This window comes from Mus caroli, unplaced genomic scaffold (genome assembly GCF_978045245.1).
Source record: "Mus caroli unplaced genomic scaffold, Mus_caroli_1 scaffold_11, whole genome shotgun sequence".
Lineage (NCBI taxonomy): Eukaryota > Metazoa > Chordata > Mammalia > Rodentia > Muridae > Mus > Mus caroli.
Genome location: NW_028227266.1, coordinates 108,006,466 through 108,017,604, shown reverse-complemented (window position 1 = coordinate 108,017,604; position 11,139 = coordinate 108,006,466).

Below are 11,139 nucleotides of genomic sequence, written 5' to 3'. Positions count from 1 at the left end.
AACCAGGAGCTGGATCTTTGAGAAAATCAAGAAGATAACTAAACCCTTAGCCAGACTAACTAGAGGGCACAGGGACAGTATCCAAATCAACAAAATCAGAAATGAAAAGGGAGACATAACAACAGAATCTGAGAAAATCCAAAACATCATCAGATCCTACTACAAAAGGCTATACACAACAAACCTGGAAAACCTGGATGAAATGGACAATTATCTAGACAGATAACCAGGTACCAAAATTAGATCAGGATCAATGATCTAATCAGTCCCATATCCCCTAAAGAAATAGAAGCAGTCATTAATAGTCTCCCAACCAAAAAAAGCCCAGGACCAGATGGGTTTAGTGCAGAGTTCTATCAGACCTTCAAAGACCTAATTCCAATGCTCCTGAAACTATTCCACAAAATAGAATCAGAAAGCACTCTACCAATATCATTCTATGAAGATACAATTACTCTGATACCTAAACCATACAAAGACCCAACAAAGAAAGAGAACTTCAGACCAATTTCCCTTATGCATATCGATGCAAAAATATTCAAGAAAGTCCTGGAAAACCGGATCCAAGAACACATCAAAATGACCATCCATCATGATCAAGTAGGCTTCAATCCAGTGATGCAGGGATGGTTTAATATATGGAAATCCATCAACACAATCCACTATATAAACAAACTCAAAGACAAAGACCACATGATCATCTTATTAGATGCTGAGAAATCATTTGACCAAGTCCAACACATCTTCATGATAAAAGTCTTGGAAAACTCATGAATTCAAGGCCCATACTTAAACATAATAAAAGCAATATACAGCAAACCAGTAGCCAACATCAAACTAAATGGAAAGAAAGTTGAAGGAATAACATTAAAATCAAGGACTAGACAAGGCTGCCCACTTCCCCTACCTATTCAATATAGTACATGAAGTCCTAACTAGAGCAATTAGACAACAAAAGGAGATCAAGGGGATAAAAATTGGAAAGGAAGAAGTCAAAATATCACTATTTGCAGATGATATGATAGTATATATAAGTGATCCCTAAAATTCCACCAGAGAACTCCTAAACCTGATAAACAACTTCAGTGAAGTAGCTGGATATAAATTATTTTATTTTATTTTTTCCTTATAATTCGGTTTTTATTAGCTATTTTCTTCATTTACATTTCAAATGCTATCCCAAAAGTCCCCTATATACTTCCCCCGCCCTGCTCCTCTACCCACCCACTCCCACTTCTTGGTCTTGGTGTTCCCCTGTACTGGGCCATATAAAGTTTGCAAGACCAAGGGGCCTCTCTTCCCAATGATGGCTGACTAGGCCATCTGCTACATATGCAGCTAGAGATACAAGCTCTGGGGGGTACTGGTTAGTTCATATTGTAGTTCCAACTATAGGGTTGCAGACCCCTTCAGCTTCTTTAGCTCCTACATTGGGGGCAGTGTGTTCCATCCAATAGATGACTGTGAGCAAGGTGGATATAAAATTAACTCAAACAAATCAGTGGCTTTTTTTCTACACAAAGGATAAATGGGCTGAGTAAGAAATTAGGGAAACAACACCCTTCACAATAGTCACAAATAATATAAAATACTGTGGTGTGACTCTATTTAAGGAAGTGAAAGATCTATATGATAAGAACTTCAAGTCTCTGAAGTTAGAAATCGAAGAAGATCTCAGAAGATGGAAAGATCTCCCATGCTCATGGATTGGCACGATTAATATAGTAAAAATGGCTATCTTGATGAAAGCAATCTACAGATTCAATGCAATCCCCATGGAAATTCCAACTCAATTCTTCACAGAGTTACAAAGGGCAATTTGAAAATTCATCTGAAATAACAAAAAAACCTAGGATATCAAAAGTTATTCTCAATAATAAAAGAACCTCTTGGGGAATCACCATCCCTGACCTCAAGTTGTACTACAGAGCAATTGTGAAAAAAAAAAAAAAAAAAAAACTACATGGTACTGGTACAGCAACAGACAGATAGATCACTGGAATAGAATTTAAGATCCAGAAATGAACCCACACACCTATGGTTAATTGATCTCTGACAAAGGAGCTAAAACCATCCAGTGGAAAAAAAGACAATATTTTCAACAAATGGTGCTGGCTCAACTGGTGTCTATCATGTAGGAGAATGCAAATTGATCCATTCTTACCTCCTTATCAAAGGCTCGAGTCTAAGTGGATCAAAGAACTCCACATAAAACTAGAGACACTGAAACTTATAGAGAAGAAAGTGGGGAAGAAGATCAAAGATATGGACACAGGGGGAAAATTCCTGAACAGAACACCAATGACTTGTGCTGTAAGATCAAGAATCAACAAATGGGACCTCATAAAATAGCAAAGCTTCCCTAAGGCAAAGGACACTGTCAATAAGACAAAAAGGCCACGAACAGATTGGGAAAAGATCTTTACCAATCCTAAATCTGATAGGAGACTAATATCATATGTGTGTGTGTATAAACACACATAACTCAAGAAATTGGATTCTAGAAAACCAAATAACCCTATTTAAAAATGGAGTACAGAGCTAAACAAAGAATTCTCAACTGAGGAATACTGAATGGCTGAGAAGCAGCTGAAAAATTGTTCAGCATCCTTAATCATCAGGGAAATGCAAATCAAAACAACCCTGAGATTACACCTCACATCAGTCAGAATGGCAAAGATCAAAAATTCAGGTGATAGCAGATGCTGGCGAGGATGTGGAGAAAGAGGAACACTCCTCCATTGTTGGTGGGATTGCAAGCTTGTACAACCACTCTGGAAATCAGTTTGGCTGTTCAGTTTCGAAAATTGGACATAGTATGTCCGGAAGATCCAGCAATACCACTCCTGGGCATATATCCAGAAGATGCTACAACTGGTAATAAGAACACATGTGCCACTATGTTCATAGCAGCCTTATTTATAATAGCCAGAAGCTGGAAAGAACCCAGATGCCCCTCAACAGAGGAATGGATACAGAAAATGTGGTACATTTACACAATGGAGTACTACTCATCTATTAAAAGCAATGTATTTATGAAATTCTTAGGCAAATGGATGTATCTGGAGGGTATCATCCTGAGTGAGGTAACCCAATCACAAAAGAACTCACATGATATGCACTCACTGATAAATGGATATTAGCCCAGAAACTTAGAATACCCAAGATACAATTTTCAAAACACAAAAAAAAATAATGAAGAAGGAAGACCAACACATGGATACTTCATTCCTCCCTAGAATAGGGAAGAAAATACCATGGAAGGAGTTACAATGACAAAGTTTGAAGCTGAGACGAAAGGATGGACCATCCAGAGACTACCCCACCCAGGGATCCATCCCATAATCAGCCACCAAACGCAGACACTATTGCATATGCCAGCAAGATTTTGCTGAAAGGACCCTGATATAGCTGTCTCTTGTGAGGCTTTGCCAGTGCCTGGCAAACACAGAATGGATGCTCACAGTCAGCTATTGGATGGAACACAGGGCCCCTAATGGATGAGCTAAACAAAGTACCCAAGAAGCTGAAGGGGTCTGCAACCCTATAGGTGGAACAACAATATGAACTAACCAGTACCCACCCCACCCCCACCCCCGGAGCTCGTGTCTCTAGCTGCATATATATCAGAAGAAGGCCTAGTCGGCCATCATTGGGAAGAGAGGCCCCTTGGTCTTGCAAACTTTATATAGCCCAGTACAGGGGAACACCAGGGCCAAGAAGTGGGAGGGGGTGGGTAGGGGAGCAGGGCGGGGGAAGGGTATAGGGGAATTTTCAGGATAGCATTTGAAATGTAAATGAAGAAAATACCTAATAAATAATTGGAAAAAGTTAAAAAAAAAAAGGAACACACATGATATGCACTCACTGATAAGTGAATATTAGCCCAGAAACTTAGAATACCCAAGATACAATTTGCAAAACTCATGAAACTCAAGAAGAAGGAAGACCAAAGTGTGGACACCTCACCCCTTCTTAGAATTGGGAACAAAATACCCACGGAAGGAGTTACAGAGACAAAGTTTGGAGCTGAGACTGAAGGAAGGACCATCCAGAGACTGTCCCACCCGGCGATCCATCCTATAAACAACCATCAAACCCAGACACTATTGCATATACCAATAAGATTTTGCTGACAAGACCCTGATATAGCTGTCTCCTGTGAAGCTATGCCAGTGCCTGGCAAATACATAAGTGTATGCTCACAGTCATCTATTGGGTGGAACACAGGGTCCACAATGAAGGAGCTAGAGAAAGTACCCAAGGAGCTGAAGGGGTCTGCAACCCTATTGTTGGAACAACATGATGTACTAACCAGAACCCCCCAGAACTCGTGTCTCTAGCTGCATAAGTAGCAGAGGATGGCCTAGTCAGCCATCTCTGGGAGGAGAGACCCTTGGGGTTGCAAAGATTCTAGGCCCCAGTATAGGGGAATGCCAGGGCCAGGAAGTGGGAGTGGGTGGGTTGGGGAGCAGGGGGAGGGGTGAGGGTGTAGGGGATATTCAGATAGGAAACTAGGAAAGGGGATAGCATTTGACATATAAATGAAGAAAATATCTAATAAAAAATAAATCTTAAAAAAGAAAGTTGTCAAATTGAAGATTTAGATATGTAGCAAGACTATCAATGTAGCATGTCTCATTGTGTGATATAGTGAAGACTGGAACTTATGCACTCAAAGATTTATTGGTTAAAATATAAGTCCTGAATGACTATCTTTTTCTTGATCAAATGGCATGAATTGTCTTTAGAAAGACTTTCAGCACATTTAAAAAAAAAGAAAAAAGAAAAAAAGAAAATCAGCTTACAATAGAGAGGCCCTAATGGCAGAAGGGTTCCCTATGTAGCTTGTTATGGGGACACTGAGTCCTAGCAAGGACCCAGGTCCTCTGCCTCCCAATTTCTGCCCTTCCATCACCACCTCATGAGGAGCCAGTGTGGAACTTACAGCTTCTATTCTCTTCCTTTCCCCTTCTCCTCATCTTCCAAGAACCCTGTGTGGAGTGGATCACCCAGCAGGCCTGGCCTCTGGGCATGGGGAGCCAGTCAGAAGGCAAGGTTGCAGAAGCCAGGATGATTGAAGCCAATACTTGCTGTGGCAGGAACCATGGCCTGGCACAGAAATCCTGCTAGACTCTTATGGGTTGGTGTGAGAGGGAGCATAGTAGGTGCTCAGGTTGTTGCACCATTCACCCTTCCTGGTGCTTTCCAGCCTGCTCGGTATTGCAGAGCTGACCTCGATGACAGGAAGACTTTCCTACCCTGGAGCTTACAAAAAATTTGAAAGTCTGGCCAGGGCTAGAGAGATGAATTGGCTGTTAAGAGCACTAGCTATAGACCAGGCTGGCCTCAAACTCAGAGATCCACCTGCCTCTGCCTCCTGAGTGCTAAAATTTAATGGTGTGTGCCTGGCTCCCTGCCTATTTTTGACTATATAAACACTTAGGTTTAATTAAATCATCGGTGCTAATATTTCCATTTGCCTTATGTCATGACCCACAGTGGGCTGGGCCCTCCCACATCAATAACTACTTTAAAAAGTGCCCTACAAGAGCTAAAAACATCCAGTGGAAGAAAGACAGCATTTTCAACAAATGGTGCTGGCACAACTGGTTGTTAACATGTAGAAGAATGCGAATCGATCCATTCCTATCTCCTTGTACTAAGGTCAAGTCTAAGTGGATCAAGGAACTTCACATAAAACCAGAGACACTGAAACTTATAGAGGAGAAAGTGGGGAAAAGCCTTGAAGATATGGGCACAGGAGAAAAATTCCTGAATAGAACAGTAATGGCTTGTGCTGTAAGATCGAGAATTGACAAGTGGGACCTCATGAAACTACAAAGCTTCTGCAAGGCTAAAGACACCATCAATAAGACAAAAAAACCACCAACAGATTGGGAAAGGATCTTCACCTATCCTAAATCAGATAAGGGACTAATATCCAATATATATAAAGAACTCAAGAAGGTGGACTCCAGAAAGTCAAATAACCCCATTAGAAAATGGGGCTCAGAACTGAACAAAGAATTCTCACCTGAGGAATACCGAATGGCAGAGAAACACCTGAAAAAAAGTTCAACATCCTTAATCATCAGGGAAATGCAAATCAAAACAACCCTGAGATTCCACCTCACACCAGTCAGAATGGCTAAGATCAAAAATTCAGGTGACAGCAGATGCTGGCGAGGATGTGGAGAAAGAGGAACACTCCTCCATTGTTGGTGGGATTGCAAGCTTGTACAACCACTCTGGAAATCAGTCTGGCGGTTCCTCAGAAAATTGGACATAGTACTACCGGAGGATCCAGCAATACCTCTCCTGGGCATATATCCAGAAGATGTCCCAACCGGTAAAAAGGACACATGCTCCACTATGTTCATAGCAGCCCTATTTATAATAGCCAGAAGCTGGAAAGAACCCAGATGTCCCTCAACAGAGGAATGGATACAGAAATTATGGTACATTTACACAATGGAGTACTACTCAGCTATTAAAAAGAATGAATTTATGAAATTCCTAGCCAAATGGATGGACCTGGAGGGCATCATCTTAAGTGAAATAACACAATCACAAAAGAACTCACACAATATGTATTCACTGATAAGTGGATATTAGCCCAAAACTTAGGATACCCAAGATATAAGATACAATTTGATAAACGCATGAAATTCAAGAAGAATGAAGACCAAAGTGTGGACACTGTGCCCCTTCTTAGAATTGGGAACAAAACACCCAGGGAAGGAGTTACAGAGACAAAGTTCGTAGCTGTGATGAAAGGATGGACCATTTAGAGACTGCCGTATCCAGGGATCCATCCCATAATCAGCTTCTAAACGCTGACACCATTGCATACACTAGCAAGATTTTGCTGAAAGGACCCAAATATAGCTGTCTCTTGTGAGACGATGCCGGGGCCTAGCAAACACAGGAGTGGATGTTCACAGTCAGCTATTGGATGTATCACAGGGCTCCCAATGGAGAAGCTAGAGAAAGTACCCAAGGAGCTAAAGGGATCTGCAACCCTATTGTTGGAACAACATGATGTACTAACCAGAACCCCGGAGCTCTTGTCTCTAGCTGCATATGTATTGAAAGATGACCTAGTCGGCCATCAATGGAAAGAGAGGCCCATTGGACTTGCAAACTTTATATGCCCCAATATAGGGGAATGCCAGGGCCAAAAGAATGGGAATGGGTGGGTAGGGAAGTGGGGGGCGCTATGGGGGACTTTTGGGATAGCATTGGAAATGTAATTGAGGAAAATATGTAATAAAAATCAAAAAAAAACAAAACTAAAAAAAACAAAAAAAAACAAAAAAAAAAGATTAAAATCTCTACCTCACAGTCCCATCTTGTTTGTCAGTGGGATGCAAATGTGCAAAAGCACTCTGTATCAGAGATGAAAAGTTTCTAATAAATTCTAACAATGTAAAAAAAAAAAAAAAAAAGTGCCCTACAAGATTGCCTACAACCTGATCACTTGGAGACATTTTCTCCATCCAGATTCCCTTCTCTTAGATGACTCTAGCTTGTGTGAAGTTGACATAAAACTAGGCAGGACAAGGTCTAATGTGGTTGCAGTCAGATGGTGTTCCCGGTCGCAGTCATCTTCAGAGACTTCACTATTCTGTCCACTCCCTGGGCTGCAGGATCTGAGCTTCTCCTTCATCCTTCTTCCTCCATCTCTGTAAGGATGTCTTGAGCCTTTGCTGTCTCTTTATGTAACCTCACAGTAGCCAAATGTCTTACTGGAAGTTGAAGATTGTGATGGGATTGTGATTGCAAGTTTCTCAATCTACCTTGGTGAGTCACTGAAGACTGTTATTAAGAGCTACAGACATCTTGCCATACCCAGCAAGGTCTCCACTGTTTGCAGCAGACAGTGGTTAAGAACCTGGGTGTACTATTGCTCTGTCCTTCATTAATGTTAAGATGGTAGTATAGCATTTCCAACAACTGTGAACATGCAAATCTGTCTTTATTCAATAACTGCAGTGGCCAGTCATGATGGTCTGTTCTAAAAGATACATCTATGTCCCAATCTCTGGAAAGTGTATTGCCTTAATTGACAAAGGTGTGAATGTCATTTAATATGATAAAATAAATGACTAGGTGGAACTACAGAAATGGCTCAACAATTAAGAGCACATATGGCTTCTACAGAAGACTCAGGTTCTGTTCCCAGAACCTCCTGGGACGGCTCACAACTGCCTGCAACTCTAGCACCAGGAAGATCTGACACCTTGACCTTTGTGGGTACCTGTACTCAAGTTCACAAACTCTCATTCACATAAAAAAAAAAATGTAACTGGGTTATCAATCTCAAATGAGGATCTCAGTTTACCCAGATGTGCTCCGACTACATTTACAGGTGACCTAAAGAAGAAAGGAATCCCACCTTGGTGATACTGGCAGTGTTCGCCTTTAATCCCAGCAATCGGGAGGCAGAAGCAAGAATAGCTCTGAGTTCGAGGTCAGCCTGGACTACAGAGTGAGTTCCAGGACAGCCAGGGCTACACAGAGAAACCATGTCTCAAAACAAAACAAAACAAAATGAAAGTAATTTCTGCATGATGGTACGCACCTTTAATCCCAGCACTCAGCAGCAAGCAGAAGCAGGTGGATCCCTGGGAGTTCAAGTACAGTCTTGTCTACATAGTGAGGCTAGGTCACCAGAGCTACTTAGTGAGATACAACAAAGCAGAGAAGGGTGAATCCTGGGATGAGATCATGACTGGTGGCAGGGACAGAGAATGGAGTGATGCTTCTCAAGTCCAGGGATGCCAGGGCAGCTGCTGGGAACTGGCAGAGACAAGGGGTGGATTGTCTTCTAGTGCCTCTGCATAGAACAGGGCCCTGACAATGTTAGATAAGCAATGTCTAAACCTGGGTCAGAGAAATTTTTTCCCACCTACCCCATCTCATTTACACTCACTTGTTGATGGATCTCAGGAAGCTACTGCAACAACCATCTTCAGCTCACAATGTGCAGTGAATATCAGAGCCTCAGAAAATGTTCTTCAGCTCATCCCTCTACTGGTCACCTGATGGTCACTTTGCCAGATGGCCACTATTGAAATGCTAGCTTAAATACAAGAAGAAGTATCTGTTTAGCGGTTGGAGAGATGGATCAGTGGTTAAGAGTACTGGCTGCTTTTCCAGAGGACCTGGGTTTGATTTTCAGTACCCACGTGGGGGCACACAACTGTCTGCAACCTCAGTACCAGGAGGTCAAATGCCCTCTCCTGGCTTCTGCAGGCAAGAGATTTCATGTTTGAGGTCAGCCTAAACTCCTCAGTGAATTCTAGGTGAGCCTGGATCATAGGATGATATCTTCTTTCATTCAGTCACACACACACACACACACATCTTAAACATGTACGCATTGTAAAAATAATCAGATATCCACCATGAATGGAAAATATCCATTCTTTAGGTATCTGGGGTAGCAAAGCCTCATGTCTGTTATAAGGACTTACAACAGCTCTGCATTGGAACATCTAAATCAGTCACTCAGAGAAAGAAGACAGGGCCATCCTCTGGCTCAGCAAATATGCAAACAGAAAGGAGGTCAATGTCATGTATTGTGGCACACATCTTTCATCCCAGCACTTGGGAGGCAGAGACAGACAGATCTCCAAGTTTGAGGCCTAGACTATATATCAAGATCCAGGCTAGTCAGTCAGGACCAAAGAGTCAGACCCTGTCTCAAAATAAAATAAAGGAAAGAAAAAAGAAAAAGAAGGAGAGTGGGGGAGAGGGAGAGAGAAGGAGAGGGAGAGAGAGGGAGAGGGAGAGGGAGAGAGAGGGAGAGGGAGAGAGAGAGAGAGAAGGAGAGAGGGAGAGGGGGAGGGAAGGGGGAAGGGGAGGGAGAGGGAGAGGGAGAGGGAAAGGGAGAGGGAGAGGGAAAGGGAGAGAGAGAGAGAGAAACTGAGCAAGTTTCTGGCTCCTCTCAGGGCCTCTACTGTGGCCTCTTCAGGCTGCTTTGGTTTTGCTGCCCGCTTCACACTCTAATCTACAACTCTGCAGTAGCAAAGCCAATGGTGGGGTCTGTAGTCCTCAAAACTATTTTCAATCGGAATCAGTAGAGAAATGAGTTTAAAACGTGTATCCCTGTATGCATATATCTAGTGCTGGTTTCCTTAAATTATTGTCTTAAAGTATAAAGTAGCACAGCTACCAAAGGTCCGGGACCTAAGCTCTACCTGTGGATGCACAGGAGAAGGTAATTTTAGAATGAAAATTTATTCTGATTTCTACTTAGGAATATAAACAGCATGAGTGAAATCAGCATGACACTTTCACTCTTTTTTTTTTTTTTTTTTTTTTTAAACAAAGTCTCATTCTTTAGCCTAGGCTGGCCGGGAAAACATGCACTACATGTAAAAGTGCCTATGTGCTTCAGTGCACATGCGTGTATATGCACAGATGTGGGGCAGTAGGTGTGGGGGAATAATGGGAGTGGGAGAAAACCCAAGTCCCACCAGAGTTCGGGTGCCCTGGGTGGGCAGACACAGAAGACTGCTGCACGCTTTCCATGAGGCCCCGGGTGGGAAGCTACCGACTGGGGGTGGGCAAGGGGCAGTCTTAAGTCTCTGGGCCTCAAAGAGGCCAGAGATAACAGGTTCACAGTCTTGGACATCCCAGACACAGCTGGACACCGAGGAAGACATAAGAACAAAATGGGGGCCCCAGGAACAGCTCAGTCAGCTCAGGGACCAAAGGGAGGAGAGAGCAGGAAGAGAGGAGGCACTGGGTGATTCCCATGCGGATGAGAGTCCTTGGTCCAGTCCTTGGCTGGAGCACAGGAAGACCTTCTGGCAGGAGGTTAGATGCTGCTCTTTAGGGGAAAGTCTATCCCACCGTTCAAGCATGGTGGGTCTTGATGAGCAGAGACAGTTTATGATTTTAGAACTTTATTGTAGAAAGGCAAGGAGAAAGAGAGAAGGTAGAAAGAAGGAGAGGCCAGCCATGGCCACATGGAGAGAGGGGGAAGGGAGAGAGAGAAAGAGGGCCAAGCAGCCCCTTTTATAGTAGACTGGGCTATCTTGTAGTTGCAGAGTAGCTGTGGGGAGCATACCTGGCTATAGTCAGGTAACTGGGGGGGGGGGGGGGGGAGGGGGAGTCTAGCCTGAA